This window comes from Bombina bombina, chromosome 4 (assembly GCF_027579735.1).
Source record: "Bombina bombina isolate aBomBom1 chromosome 4, aBomBom1.pri, whole genome shotgun sequence".
NCBI classification, from domain to species: Eukaryota; Metazoa; Chordata; class Amphibia; order Anura; family Bombinatoridae; genus Bombina; species Bombina bombina.
Window position 1 is genome coordinate 81,986,596 of NC_069502.1, and position 17,175 is coordinate 82,003,770.

The following is a 17,175-nucleotide window of genomic DNA, read 5'->3' on the forward strand; positions in this document are numbered from 1 at the left end:
CATGGCATCATGAAGGGCTTATCTAGAGCTAGTATTAACAATAATTATTAAACACATAGATTGTGATCAACCCCAAAGTTATAAAGTGACATTAAAGCATTATATTATTTCTTTACAATCATTCTTTATATGAATTTAGTAGAAAAAAAAATGTCATTAACTTTTCTAAAGGATTCAAATAATCCCTTTGTGTGAGTGTATACATTAATAGTACACAGAGCAGATATAATTTATATAAAGATAATTGGGATCTTGCTAAAAAAATAAAGTGATCAGATTTCCAAGACCCAAATTCAGGACACCTTATAAATGATGAGGAGGTGGTAAAGAAAAAAAATCTATTTATTTATTACTAGCTGTGAGCAGAAATGAAGACTGCGAGATGGCCGAAAAGGTGCGCTACTTATTTAGCACAAAATGGCCCACAGGCAAGGGCTACTTGTATAGTGCAATAAGATGCTGTTCCATATAAGGTATAAGCGTGCACAATGCACATCGTAGAGGGAATAGTAATTTCTCACGCTAAATAAGTAACACTTATACGTATATAACTAGCGCAACACTCCGCAAGGCAAATACAGACAATCCGGAACACCTCAAAATTTGCAGCCAGACTTCCAAAATTCAGGAGTGTCCTGGTAAAATCGGGACATCTGGAACTATAATAGATTCAATCATTGTTTATACCTTGATGTCACTACTTTGACCATGAACTACTGAAAATGATAGGGAATGTAAACAAGTCTCTGAATTCAAAGATAACAACGGTTTTAAATTAACTTTTAAGACAAACATGTTCACTGCAGATGAGATAAAGGCCTTTTGGCTTGATCTATAAATGTGAAACAAAAAGGTAGTAGCTGAAAGGAGCGCTGAGATGACCTGAAAAAGGGATCTCTGCTAAGTAGAGTCAGGGAAGATTCTATTTAATTCTAAAACCCAAACCTTTATGATTAAAAGTTATACGTATTTATTATACAAATGAAATAAAGAAAAAAAAAAAAAGAAGTGAAATAAGAAAAAAAAAGGATTTCAATAATAAATAACAATGATATTAAGCATTGACAATCCTAAATCACAATGGTATTAAGCATTGCAAATCCTATTAAACCCTAATTGAATACAGTGAAAATAGGGTATACAGTGATTTGTAAAAATAAGTTATACAAATAAAAGATTATGTGCAATTGCTCATAAAAATAGTGGAAAAATTCAAATATCAAATAGAAAAAATATATATAAAAAATAAAAAAATAGGTGTACACCTACAAAAATTTATAGTGTCAATTTCCTTGTGAGTTGTGAAAAAATGTAAAAATAATATTGTGAAAAGTGAAAGTTAATAGCGAATAATCCCTTGATGAAAAAAATGAAAAAAATCCAAAAATCTTCTATGATGTAAAAAGTTATTGTGTAAAAAGTGAAAGTTAATAGCGAATAATCCCTTGTTGGAAAATCCAAAGATTTTTCTATGTGATAGTGTATCCAATTTTGTAGTGGTATTTGATTCCTAATGTTCCTAATAATCCATTATTCGAAATGCTGTTTTCAAAACTTCTTCATTGTCCTAAATAGAAAATAAAAAATAAAAATACATAGTGCAATATTGTCTTGTAAAAAGTGGCTAAAATAGTTAAAGTACTCACCAGATGGGGACCTGAGCCGTTTAAACCAGTATATGTCTACGCGTTTCAATCCTACTGGATCTTTCTCAAGACCTTGAGAAAGATCCAGTAGGATTGAAACGCGTAGACATATACTGGTTTAAACGGCTCAGGTCCCCATCTGGTGAGTTCTTTACCTATTTTAGCCACATTTTACAAGACAATATTGCACTATGTATTTTTATTTTCTATTTAGGACAATGAAGAAGTTTTGAAAACAGCATTTCGAATAATGGATTATTAGGAACATTAGGAATCAAATACCACTACAAAATTGGATAAACTATCACATAGAAAAATATTTGGATTTTCCAACAAGGGATTATTCGCTATTAACTTTCACTTTTTACACAATAACTTTTTACATCATAGAAGATTTTTGGATTTTTTCATTTTTTTTCATCAAGGGATTATTCGCTATTAACTTTCACTTTTCACAATATTATTTTTATATTTTTTCACAACTCACAAGGAAATTGACACTATAAATTTTTGTAGGTGTACACCTATTTTTTATTTTTTATATATATTTTTTCTATTTGATATTTGAATTTTTCCACTATTTTTATGAGCAATTGCACATAATCTTTTATTTGTATAACTTATTTTTACAAATCACTGTATACCCTATTTTCACTGTATTCAATTAGGGTTTAATGGGATTTGCGATGCATAATACCATTGTGATTTAGGATTGTCAATGCTTAATATCATTGTTATTTATTATTGAAATCCTTTTTTTTCTTATTTCACTTCTTTTTTTTTTTTTTTCCTTATTTCATTTGTATAATAAATACGTATAACTTTTAATCGTAAAGGTTTGGGTTTTAGAATTAAATAGAATCTTCCCTGAGTCTACTTAGCAGAGATCCCTTTTTCAGGTCATCTCAGCGCTCCTTTCAGCTACTACCTTTTTGTTTCAAAAAGATCTGGTCAAGAGATCTTGCATATAGGAGCTACAGTAGTTATGCTCTATGGCGCTGGAGACTTACTCACTACTTTGATCTATAAATGTGACCTAGAGTTTCAGACTCTGCTCATAATATAGTATATGATGAGAATTACCAACATACACAGGAACTTCTGTACATGCTGACGCAATAACCAGTATGCAGATCTAACATACACAGGAACGTCTGTACATGCTGACGCAATAACCAGTATGCAGATCTAACATACACAGGAACTCCTGTACATGCTGACGCAATAACCAGTATGCAGATCTAACATACACAGGAACTTCTGTACATGCTGACGCAAAAACCAGTATGCAGATCTAACATACACAGGAACTTCTGTACATGCTGACGCAATAACCAGTATGCAGATCTAACATACACAGGAACTTCTGTACATGCTGACGCAATAACCAGTATGCAGATCTAACATACACAGGAACTTCTGTACATGCTGACGCAATAACCAGTATGCAGATCTAACATACACAGGAACTTCTGTACATGCTGACGCAATAACCAGTATGCAGATCTAACATACACAGGAACTTCTGTACATGCTGACGCAATAACCAGTATGCAGATCTAATATACACAGGAACTTCTGTACATGCTGACGCAATAACCAGTATGCAGATCTAACATACATAGGAACTTCTGTACATGCTGACGCAATAACCAGTATTCAGCTCTAACATACACAGGAACTTCTGTACATGCTGACGCCATAACCAGTATGCAGATCTAACATACAGTGGGGCAAGTCAGCCACCAATTGTGCAAGTTCTCCCACTTAAGAAGATGAGAGAGGCCTGTAATTTTCATCATAGGTATACCTCAACTATGAGAGACAAAATGTGGAAACAAATCCAGACAATCACATTGTCTGATTTGGAAAGAATTTATTTGCAAATTATGGTGGAAAATAAGTATTTGGTCAATATCAAAAGTTCATCTCAATATTTTGTATATCCTTTGTTGGCAATGACAGAGGTCAAACGTTTTCTGTAAGTCTTCACAAGGTTGTCACACACTGTTGCTGGTATGTTAGCTCATTCCTGCATGCAGATCTCCTCTAGAGCAGTGATGTTTTGGGGTGTCGCTGGGCAGCACGGACTTTCAACTCCCTCCAAAGGTTTTCTATGGGGTCGAGATCTGGAGACTGGCTAGGCCACTCAAGGACCTTGAAATGCTTCTTACGAAGCCACTCCTTTGTTGCCCGGCGGTGTGTTTGGGATTATTGTCATGCTGAAAGACCCAGCCACGTTTCATCTTCAATGCCCTTGCTGATGGAAGGAGGTTTGTACTCAAAATCTCACAATACATGGCCCCATTCATTATTTCATGTACACGGATCAGTCGTCCTGTTCCCTTTGCAGAGAAACAGCCCCAAAGCATGATGTTGCCACCCCCATGCTTCACAGTAGGTATGGTGTTCTTTGGTTGCAACTCAGCATTCTCTCTCCTCCAAACACGACGAGTTGTGTTTCTACCAAACAGTTCTACTTTGGTTTCATCTGATCATATGACATTCTCCCAATCTGCTTCTGGATCATCCAAATGCTCTCTAGCATACTTCAGACGGGCCCGGACATGTATTGGCTTAAGCAGGGGGACACGTCTGGCACTGCAGGATCTGAGTCCCTGGCGGCGTAGTGTGTTACTGATGGTAGCCTTTGTTACGTTGGTCCCAGCTCTCTGCAGGTCATTCACTAGGTCCCCCCGTGTGGTTCTGTGATCTTTGCTCACCGTTCAATGTGATCATTTTGACCCCACAGGGTGAGATCTTGCGTGGAGCCCCAGATCGAGGAAGATTATCAGTGGTCTTGTATGTCTTCCATTTTCTAATTATTGCTCCCACAGTTGATTTCTTCACACCAAGCTGCTTGCCTATTGCAGATTCAGTCTTCCCAGCCTGGTACAGGTCTACAATTTTGTTTCTGGTGTTCTTCAACAGCTCTTTGGTCTTCACCATAGTGGAGTTTGGAGGTTGTGGACAGGTGTTTTTTATATTGATAACAAGTTCAAACAGGTGCTATTAATACAGGTAATGAGTGGAGGACAAAGGAACCTCTTAAAGAAGAAGATACAGGTCTGTGAGAGCCAGAAATCTTGCTTGTTTGTAGGTGACCAAATACTTATTTTCCACCATAATATGCAAATAAATTCTTTCCACATCAGACAATGTGATTGTCTGGATTTGTTTCCACATTTTGTCTCTCATAGTTGAGGTATACCTATGATGAAAATTACAGGCCTCTCTCATCTTCTTAAGTGGGAGAACTTGCACAATTGGTGGCTGACTAAATACTTTTTTGCCCCACTGTACACAGGAACTTCTGTACATGCTGACGCAATAACCAGTATGCAGATCTAACATACACAGGAACTTCTGTACATGCTGACGCAATAACCAGTATGCAGATCTAACATACACAGGAACTTCTGTACATGCTGACGCAATAACCAGTATGCAGATCTAACATACACAGGAGCTTCTGTACATGCTGACGCAATAACCAGTATGCAGATCTAACATACACAGGAACTTCTGTACATGCTGACGCAATAACCAGTATGCAGATCTCATGAATTTCACAATCTATAGAAGCAATGCAAACTATTCTCAGATTCTTGCCATATGGCTCACATAAACATTGGATGAGCGGTGAATATATAATTGCTTGGAGAAAAAAAACGTTGTTTAAAGTGGGCCGGCAGTCGATAATAAACTATGGAGCATTTTTAACCCTTTCAGGTACAATGTGTCAATAAAGTAAAGGTAACGCTATACATTTTTTTTTCAACCAGGACTTCATATTTCTCTTTGAATGAAGCTTTGTTTACCATCACTTTAACGAAAGCAAATAGTTAGGGAAATATAGAAATATCAATATAATTTACTGTGTTTAAAAAAAAGAAAAGAAATTAAAAATATTGGTCAGACAGTTGTACATTTTTATGAGCCAGGTGAGCATTTTTTATAAAGATATGCAAAATAATCAAAAATGTTAAGCCGTAGATGTAAGTAAGGAATCCTGTGTTTTTTTTTTTTTATTATTATTTATTATTATTATTATTAATAATAACTGTGTTCTGTACACCCCCTGGCTGATTGTACTGACCACACGGTTAAAATTATAGCCAATATTAAAGTGAATGTAAATTTTGATGCTAAAGTGCCCGATTTTAAAAATTTGGTTAAAACAGGGGCACTTTAATTCACCAAAATTTACATTTCCCTCCTGTTGTGAAAAAAATTACCTTTTAAACTTGACAGCAGCTCTCCAGCTTCTCCCGGTCATCGCAAGCCATTTCTGACATCAGACATGATGGATCGGTCATCCTCCAATCACGGCTCCCCCCCCCCCGGGGGAATCAGTGTCTGATTCAACGCCGTGATTGGAGGAAGCCAGATTCATCATTTTAGACCCAGGAAGAGGCTTGCGACGGGCGGAGAAAGCTGGAGCGGCTGTCAAAATTCAAAGGTAAGTATTTTTAACAACAGGAGGGAAATGTAAATTTTGATGAATTAAAGTGCCCCTGTTTTTAATCGAATTTTTAAAAACCGGGCACTTTAGCATCAAAATTTACATTCACTTTAAGCTAAAATTAGCTAACATTCAAATCTTTTAATGTTTATTATACACATTTTCATTAAATATATTGATGTTAAATTATGCAATGAATGTGTGCTTTTAATAGCAGAAAATGTTATAATCTTAGAACGTTCTACACTGCCCCCACCAACTACTTTATAATGCCCCCCATCAGGCAAATTTTTCTGTGGAGAACACTGAATAATAAAAATAATCATCATTATGTATTTATACAGTACCAACATCTTCTGCAGCACTATGACAATATGTGCATTATTATTGAATAACATAAACATTACAAAAGGCTACCACCTGACATATATATTACACTTAAAAGGGACAGTCAAGTCCAAAATAAACTTTCATTATTCAGATAGGACATGTCATTTTAAACAACTTTCCAATTTACTTTTATCACCAATTTTGCTTTGTTCTCTTATTATACTTAGTTGAAAGCTAAACCTAGGATGTTCAAATGCTAATTTTTTAGACCTTGAAGGCCACCTCTAATCTGACAGTTTTTCACCACTAGAGGGCATTAGTTAATGTGTTTCATGTGTTATAGATAACATTGGGCTCACCCACGTGAAGCTACCAAGGAGTGAGCACTGATTGGCTAAAATGCAAGTCTGTCAAAAGAACTGAAATAAAGGGGCAGTTTGCAGAGGCATAGATTCAAGGTGATTACAGAGGTAAAACGTGTGTTATTATAACTGTGTTGGTTATGCAAAACTGGGGAATGCGTAATGAAAGGATTATATATCTTTTTAAACAACATTAATTCTGGTGTTTACTGTCCCTTTAAAGCAGGGGTGTCCAAACTTTGCTCTCCAGAGGTTTTGGAACTACATTTCCGATGATGCTCAGCCAGCATTTTATCTAGCTGAGCATCATGGGAAATGTAGTTCCAAAACCTCTGGAGAGCAAAGTTTGGACACCCCTGCTTTAAAGGGACATAAAGAAGGCGGAGCCTGGACGAACATGGTGGCGGTCATGTAAACGGTGAGCTCCGGGTGAAAGTGGGTACACAACCTCCAAAAGCTAACAGGTCTGTTACAAATCATAATAAGACCTCCATAATAGCAAACCTTAGCTAACGATGGGATCACAAAACCGCTACTAAAGGAGATCAAACAGGAGACAGATCGCACACGCATCCCAGAGGGAGACAAAAACTCTGCTCCGGATCAGGGACGGAAAAACCATCTTAATACTAAAACTACAGCGATGGGTAACCAGTTAGTGCACTATCAGCATCACCACCTATAAAAACATGTCAGCCAGGAGACAAAATAAATTAATTACGCCAGGTAAACCTGCAGCAGCGAATCTCTTCTTTAAATCATCTAAAAGGAAATGGAAACTAATATGCGAGAAAAAGAGATAGATACTGAGTTGGAACCACAGTCACCTAACGGGAATGACATCCCTGTTACAAAGGGTGACTTAAGAAATCGAGTATCCAAACATGATATAACTATAAACTTTAACAAGATGTGGGAAAAATTGAACTCATTCCAAAATACAATAACAAGCAGTCTTGCTGAAATTAAACAAGATATATTGGAGCTTGGAGCGAGAGTGGAAACACTTGAAGAAAAGGATGAATCTATGGAAGAAGATATCACTAATATCACACATCAATTGACAGATCAACAACAAGATATAACTGATATTCTTGAAAAGATGGAAGACTTGGAAAATAGAAGCAGGAGGTGTAATATTCGCCTAAAAGGTGTTCCAGAATCAATAGCCGCAACAGAGCTAAACGAGTACTTGAGACAACTATTCCAAGCCATCACAGGGTCATCTGAAGAAGGAAAGTTCCAAATGGAAAGGGCTCATAGAGCTCTGAGAGCAAAGCCAAAGGACGGGGAACCTCCAAGAGATATAATAACCAGATTATTCTGCTTCCAGGAAAAGGAAGAGATAATGGTAGCAGCTAGAAAAAACCCAACTTTTAAATTCAAGGGCTCTATAATACAATTTTATAAGGACTTATGTCTTAGGACTCTACAGAAACGCTCTGCCTTGCGCCCACTAACACAATTACTAAGGAAGAACCAAATAATGTATAGATGGGGATTCCCCTTTGCGCCTCATATATTCCATGAAGGTAAAACTACTACGGTGAGAGATAAAGAAGACATTCCAGAGACCTGCCAACAACTCAAATTAGAATGCCCAGAAATGCGGGACAGTCAGCAAGACTACAGAAGAAGGCCACACAGACATCAGCAAGGCACCTCTCAAACAGAGCGTTGGACAAAGGTCCCAAAGAAAAAACAGAGACCTGGAAGAATGGAGATGACAGAAACCAAAGTTCAAGATCTCCTTTTGTTTTCTTGCGCCCTTCCAGCGGAGCGAGATTCACTTATCCCCAGAATATACCGTCTTCAAAACACTTAACACTCCGGTAGAGGAAACATAACACAGATGAGTATTTGTGTATCAATCTACAAGGTTGACTTTACACGAGGTACCTAACTGGACATATAGGTGTAAAAGTTGTGCTACATATATTCATGTTATACAAAAGATAATGGGTAGTTGGATTAAGTCCAATACCCAAATCAGATTTAGTTAACTCCTTTACCATCTACCCCTATAACCCGTTTTTAGACCATATACCTTATACCCACTTTCAATAATTTAAAGTTGTTAGCAACATTATGTCTTAGGAAACTACAATCACGATATACTGGTTAAAGTTATGCAAATATGTTATTGGGAAAAACACTGTTATGATATACAGTTGATTACTGTTGTTTATTTTTTGGTTGTTTTGTTTTGTTCTATGTACCGTCGAGCAGCAGAGAGGAAAGTTTCTCCATCAGAAAACCATGCACAGGAGAGCCGAAGATTTTACAACATCGCAAAAAGAGATATCAATCAGATTCAGGTAGGAGGGGGGAGAGGAAACCACTAATGACATCCAAGATCAGAGTAATTCCACACAACGTAAGAGGGTTAAATACAGATAATAAAAGGAAAACAGCAATAACACAATATAACATTTTAAAAGCTAACATTATTTTCCTGCAAGAAACCCACTTTACAAATAAACAAATACCCAAATATTGGAGTAGACATTTCACGCAACATTACCACTCCACAACAGACAAAAAAAAAAGAGGAGTATCAATACTCATACATGACTCAATTAACTTCATAAAAGAGGAGGTGATGGCAGACAAAGATGGCAGATATCTTATAGTGAGAGGACATATACAGGACACCTTGATTACACTCTGCAATGTTTATGCACCCAATGAACAGCAACATGACTTCTTTCACCACCTGTCACATGTACTGACACAATGGTCACAATCGAGAATCATACTGGCAGGAGACTTTAATATTAATCTGAAAACACACAAAGCAGATGCACCCTTCAAACTCACTAATAAACAAATAAGACATAACTCTAGAAAATCATAATGTGATAGATAATTGGACAGCACTTTATGGACAGACAAATGACCACACTTACTACTCCCCAGCACATAAAACCTACACCAAGTTAGATTATATATTTATTAGTCAAATTCTACTTCCCAGTTTGAATAGTTCCACAATCCATACCTGTGTCTGGTCAGACCATTCCATTATCCAGATACAAATAGGGGGTCTAGTTAATATATGCAGACAAAGATCATGGACTTATGACCCGAATCCAATGAAACAACCAGATCTACATGACAAAATTATGCGTAATTTAACAGAATATTGGAAGATAAATACAACCCAGGAGACAACTCCAACGATCACTTGGGCTGCCCACAAACCATATATAAGGGGGTTATTAATTAAGGAAAAAGCATTATTTATGAAAAAAAAATAAAGCTAATGTAGAGACACTCCAACAGGAAATAGAAACACTGGAAGTCCAACACAAAAACACACTATCCTCTGAGGTTTTAGATAAGCTGACACGTAAGCGGCAAACATTAGCTAAGATTTTAAATGAGAACTCCCTTAGAGCTATGCACAAGCTGAAGACTCAGTACTTCATATACGCCAATAAACCTGACAGATTTCTAGCCCATAAACTAAGAGAAAGGGCGAAAAATCTAGCTATACAACAACTCCAGAAAACAGACGGTACACTAACATCTCATCCTCAGGACATTACAGACTGTTTTGCACAATATTATGAATCCCTTTATGATGGGGAAAAGGTCCAACATACCACTCAGACGAAGGCGCTTATGCACCATTTTCTGCAAAAAACTGATCTCCCGAAACTAGATAATGCAGACATTGAAGCCCTAAACACAGAAATTACAATAAACGAAATCGCCCTAGCAATAAAAGACCTTAAAATAGGCAAAGCGGCGGGTCCAGACGGATTCTCGGGAGAATATTATAAATTGTTTAAAAAAAATTTGATTCCACATTTACACAAATTCTGCAATGACATTATGCAAAGTACTCGGATTCCACCGGATATGTTACAAGCCAAATTAGTGGTTATACCCAAGCCAGGGAAAAATCCCCAAAAATGTCAAAACTATAGGCCGATCTCACTGATCAACCAAGACTTAAAAAATGTTACCAAAATTCTGGCAAATAGACTCAAATTATACCTGCCCTCCCTGATACACCCCAACCAGGTAGGATTCATAAAAGAAAGGGAGGCCCCAGATAATGTAAGACGTACAGTATCGCTGGTAGAGTACTTGGTGGGGACAAAAACGCCTTCTCTGCTCCTATCTCTGGATGCGGAGAAGGCGTTTGATAGGGTTGACTGGGAGTATATGCTTGAGACACTAACATGGGATTTAAAGGACACTTCATGACGGCTATCAAAAATTTATATTCAGTCCCGACAGCAACAATTAGAGCAGCAGGACATCAATCTAGACCAATTACAATACTAAACGGGACACGTCAGGGGTGTCCGCTGTTGCCTCTCTTATTTTCACTTAGTATAGAACCTTTAGCGGCCTGCATCAGGAGGGCGGCGGACATTACTGGGGTTAGAATTAATACAGAGGAATATAAACTCATGCTATTTGCAGACGACATTTTGCTCACTTTGACAAAACCTCTAAGTTCCCTGCCTCATTTGTATCAAGTGATAGAAGAATTCTCAAAAATCTCGAGATTCAAAATTAATCCAGATAAATGTGAGGCTATCCCATTGACATTACCACCACACACATGTAAGTTAATTGAAACGAATTTTGACTTTAAGTGGGCTAAAAATTCTATCAAATATCTGGGAGTTAACATAACAAACACACAGGAGGGACTATATAAGGCAAATTACACAGCAATTTTTAAGACCATAAGGAAGGATATAGGTAAGTAGAAGAGAGGATGTTTCTCTTGGTATGGTAGATTATCAATTATAAAGATGAATGTTCTCCCGAGAATACTGTATCTCTTCCGGGCACTACCAATTAAAGTCCCACAAAAGTATCTAGGAGATCTACAATCCGATCTAATCAGGTTCCTACGAGGATCCAAAACAGCTAGAATAGCCTCCCAACTTCTAAAACAGGACAAACTAATGATGGGAGTGGGGTTACCCAACCTGCTAGATTATTACCAAGCAGCTAGGTTAGCACAACTTACACTGATGAGCAAAAATTATCAAGGAATAACCTGGACTAAGATTGAGGCGGAAATAGCAGGGGCAAATGGCCCGTCAGAGGTCATTTGGAACACTACAAATATAGCAAACAAACCATTATATAAATTGAAGGTTACTAATCGTGACAGGAGATTTAAACTTCCCACTTGACCCCACAATTGACTCCTCAAATCCCAACACTAGAGCCAAGACCCCAAACCTTAATAATATTTGGCAAAAGTTCAAACTTCTTGGGCTACATGATACCTGGAGATACTTTAATCCCCAAAAACTAGACTTTAACTTTTTCTCACATCCCAACTGCAACTATTCTAGGCTAGATTACATCCTAGTGGATCATCTAGACTTCTCCCACACCAAACATTCATATATAAATCACACAACCTGGTCAGATTATTCCTTAGTCGCATGCACTATAAGATGGCCATCAGCCCCTCTCCGAGCTTTCCAGTGGAGATTAGAAGACTCACTATTGTTAGACCCAGCACAGAGAGAATTATTTTCAGAACATATAAATTCATATTTTTCCTTAAATGACACCCCAGAAGTTAATGCGGCCACCCGCTGGAAGCCCACAAAAGCACCATAAGAGGCGAGTTCATTAAAGCTGCCGCACAAATCAAAAGGAAAAATCGGGAGGAGATGAATCTCCTAGCCACAGATATCGCTAACCTAGATTTCGAACACAAATCCAACCCCTCTGACAATACTATTCTAGAGCAACTCAAAATTAAAAGAGAAAAAATGAACTCCATATTACATATTAAATCACAAAGGCAACTTCTTTACCTCCAGCAGAATTTCTATAGGGAGGGAAATAAGTCAGGGAAACTTTTAGCCAGAGCATTAAAAAAGCAACAACAGAAAACCTATATCCATTCCATCAAATCTTCAGGCGGCAAACACTTAGAAGACACTAAATCTATAGCCAGAGAGTTCAAGAGGTTTTACCACAAACTTTATATACCTATTTCCACATAGAAACCCCCAAACCCATGCACTCTACTGAAACCAATACCTAGATAACCTACCAATCCCAAAGCTAAATTCAGACCAATGTAATCTCCTAGACCGCCCCATTCAACCTTCCAAAATACTAGAGGCGATAAAACATCTAAAACAAAATAAAGCCCCAGGACCTGATGGCTTTACGGGTCTATATTATAAAACCTTTGCTTCACTTTTATTACTACATTACCAGAAAAACTCCCATTCCCTGACACTATGATGCAAGCCAACATTTCGGTCATAGCTAAGCCTGGCAAGCCCCCGAACACACCGGCGAACTTTAGGCCAATTTCATTATTGAATGTTGACCTCAAACTTTATGCAAAAATGTTAGCCTCTCGTCTCAATCAAATTCTGCCATCCATAGTTCACCAAGACCAAGTGGGCTTTGTCCCGCATAGAGAAGCAAAAGATAACACGGTCAAAGTCCTCAATTTGCTGGAATATGTCACACAAAACAAGACCCCGACTATTTTTTTATCCACCGACGCCGAAAAGGCTTTTGACCGACTAGACTGGACATACTTACTCTCGACATTACAACATTTTCATATCCCCGACTCCTTTATCCAAAAAATTTTTGCTCTCTATTCAAACCCCACAGCACAGATAAAGATTAATGGCACTCTCTCAGAGCCGTTTGAAATCCGGAACGGATCTAGACAGGGATGCCACCTTTCCCCACTTCTTTTTATCCTGTCCCTGAAACCATTGGCCATTAAAATAAGACTAAACAATCAAATCCAAGGGATAACTAGTGCAAACCAAACACATAAACTAGCCATATTTGCAGACGACATTCTCCTGACACTCACAAACCCTTCCTTATCTCTACAACAGATCATCACTGAATTAACACAATTTGGAACTATATCAAATTTTTTAGTAAACATGACCAAATTGGAATATCTGCCCATAAATTTGTCAGCCCAAGCCCTTAAAATCTTAAAATCAACATGCCCCCTCAAGCAACAAACAAAATACTTAAAATATCTTGGTATTCACATTACCCCAGATAAAGCAGATTTACGCAAGTATTATTATGGTAGTCTAATCACCGAACTGCAGACTCTAACATCTCATTGGCTTCCAAAAAATATATCTTGGCTGGGTAGAATACAAGCAGCAAATATGACCCTACTCCCAAAAGTTCTATACATTCTCCAGACAGTCCCTATCCCAGGTACCCAAAAAGACCTAGACATCTTGCAAAAGATCATAAACGACTATATTTGGAGACGCAGACCTCCACAAATTAATAAAAATACACTCTTTAAACTTCCTAAAGAGGGAGGCCTAGGAGTCCCCCATCTTTACTCTTATAAACTTGCCATATCTCTACAGAGAATATACGAGTGGTATAATTCTGGAAGACCCAATCACAAAAGTTGGGTGCAAATCGAAAACGATCTGGCCGTTTCACACAACTATATATTGTCAGCTGGAACCCTGCCTTCTTCGGCAGACACCCCATATCCTCTTCTTCAATTTCCAACAAAACTTGGTCAGATTGGAGACAAATCTGTAAAACGCCAAACAACATTTCCTCCAGATACTCGCCCCTTACCACATTATTAAACAACCCGGAATTTAAGCCTGGTAACCTCCCAGAGTATGACTCCTACACAGACCCTCTACAATCCCTCCCAGTGTATCTACTGTTGGATGATGCTAAAAACATTAAAACTAAAGCCCAGCTTGACTCATTAGAACACCCTTTCCTCTCATCTTGGTTTCGTATCCACCAAATGATACACTACATAATATCACACAAATTTAGAAGGGACCTAACCCGTCCTCTCACGATCTTTGAACAGCTATGCGTGTCTAAAGAGGATATAAAAGGAGTGATTTCCAAGTTATATAAACTCACCTTAACAAACACCTTCCCCGGTCTCCCCTCCTACGCGAAAAGATGGGATAATGAGCTAAATACGAATACACCTGCAAAGACTTGGTCCCACAGATTCTCTAATCTGTCACATTCAGGACATTCGGCCCAAGCGAAAGAAACCAACATTAAATTAATGATGAGGTGGTACTTAACACCAGCTAGAATAAAATACATATACAAAAAATCCTCAGGTTCGTGTTGGAGGGGTTGTCTCTGGGAAGGGCAACTCTCCAACATTTGGTGGGAATGTGAGCACATCAAATCATACTGGTCTACCATCTTCAAGAACATTAATAAAATTCTAAACACACAAATATCACCTAGCCCATAAATAGTTATGTTAAATCAACCTACTACCATCACTTGTAAAATTAGAAAACACCTATTTCACATCCTGCTCAATGCAGCTAACCAAATAATACCGAGAAAATGGAAGTCGACTCTCGCACCTACTGTGTCAGATTGGGTAGACTTAGTCAATAAAAACTTATTGCTGGAGAGACTATATTACTTAAAACTAGGTCAGCTATCTTTTTACCTTGACATGTTGTTTTTATGGGAATCTTTCAAATACAGTGATTAATGCGTACATTCTACTTAAGAAATAACACAGTAATCAAATAGATATGGAACTTTATTGTATAAAACCATCCTTTCCTTTCTATTTCTTCTCTTTACTATTTTTCCTTAACTTAGATTAATCCAGATTAAGATTATTTCCTTTATTTTGCAAGGTAACGGACAAACTATCATCTGTGTACATGTTCATGTTAAGCTTCCAGCACAAACTTAATGAGAAATAGATTCTAGATGTCCTCTTTATGTTGATAGATGGGAAAGCTCATATACTATGTATCCTAACTTAGAGACTCTGAGCCTCCCAAGGACACAGCTCTTTTGTGGAAAGACTGTCAGCCTGAGACACTCTGGAAAAGACTTTTGAGCATTCTTTTGTCTTATTGTTATTGTATTAACACAAAATTCAATAAAAATAATATTTAAAAATAAATAAAATGGAAGGTTACAGAAGAATCCAAACACATGTGGAAATCCCTTACATCCTCTCTAAAGCTAATACCTAAGGGCAATCAGAGCATACCAATAGGGGCCATACTTCCCTTGGAATTTCAGAAACCAATAAGTAAATGGGAGAATAAGGGTTTCTATAGAGTTGCGGACTTCCTAGACAAAGGAAAATTGATTACATATACCCAATTGAGAGATAAACTCCAACCAGAAACTTTACACTGGTTCTTGTACCTTCAGATATCCAATGCAATACTCAAATATAGATAACATAATCCAACACACCCATACACCAAGATAGAACGAACTATTGCAACACCAGGTGGAAATAAGAATCTGATTTCACAGTTGTACTTGACAATACAGGATGCTAAAAAAGACACTAAAATGACGCTCCATGAGAATTGGGAAAGGGACTTAGGCGAATTATACGATAAAGATAGATGGACACAGATTCTCTCTAGGATTAGTAAAGGACTGATATGTGCAGATCTTATTGAAAATTCTATCAAAACATCTTACAGGTGGTATCTCACACCTATAAAAACTGCACATTATACATCACAGAAATGTAGACTCTGTTATAGGGGATGTACAAAAGTTGGAAACTATATACACATGTGGTGGGAGTGTGCGAACATAAAATCAATCTGGAACAAATGATCTAAATTTATAAGTATTTTACTAGATAAATCTATAATGCTATCGGCGGCGCAAGCCCGCTTGCATGAGTCAGATGAATCCTTGAATCCAGCTACCAATGTATTTATCAGTATACTTTGTACAGCAACAAGGATCTGTATAGCTAGACATTGGAGATCAGGTTCACCAACCTGGTCGGAAGTGATTAACAAACTAGATAGCATATATGCTATGTCAGAATCCGCCTCATGGATGCAAGATAATGCAGCACATTTCCAAAAGATTTGGGTACACTGGATAATGAATAGAGCTAGTTATGAGGTACAGGGGGAATGAGTTTTCGTGTAGCTACAACCAGGATAATGAGACTCTCTTGAGATTATCAAAACTAGGTTATTTATGGAGAATGTATACATTTATTAGAGATAATTTAATGGTTCTCTCTCTGCTCGACGGGAAATGTTTAATGGTTAATGATTAACATAAGTTTATTTTCGTATAGTTATAAAAGTTTGAGTTTAATGTTTTAAATTTAAAAAAAAAAAAGAGAGAGAGAAAAAGAGAAACTTTGGACAACTATGTTCTTGGACAATGAATCTAAATGTGACCCCAACTGTTCTGTGAGCCTGTAGGCAGTCTGAGAAGGTAGGAGTTTCTCCTACTACACTATGGACTATCAGAGATTTAAATAGCAATGGAGGTACCCTGAAAAAGCCAGAAGGATATACAGATAGCCCTCAGTTTACGCCTGGGTTAAGTTCCAGTAGGAATGGTTGTAAATCGA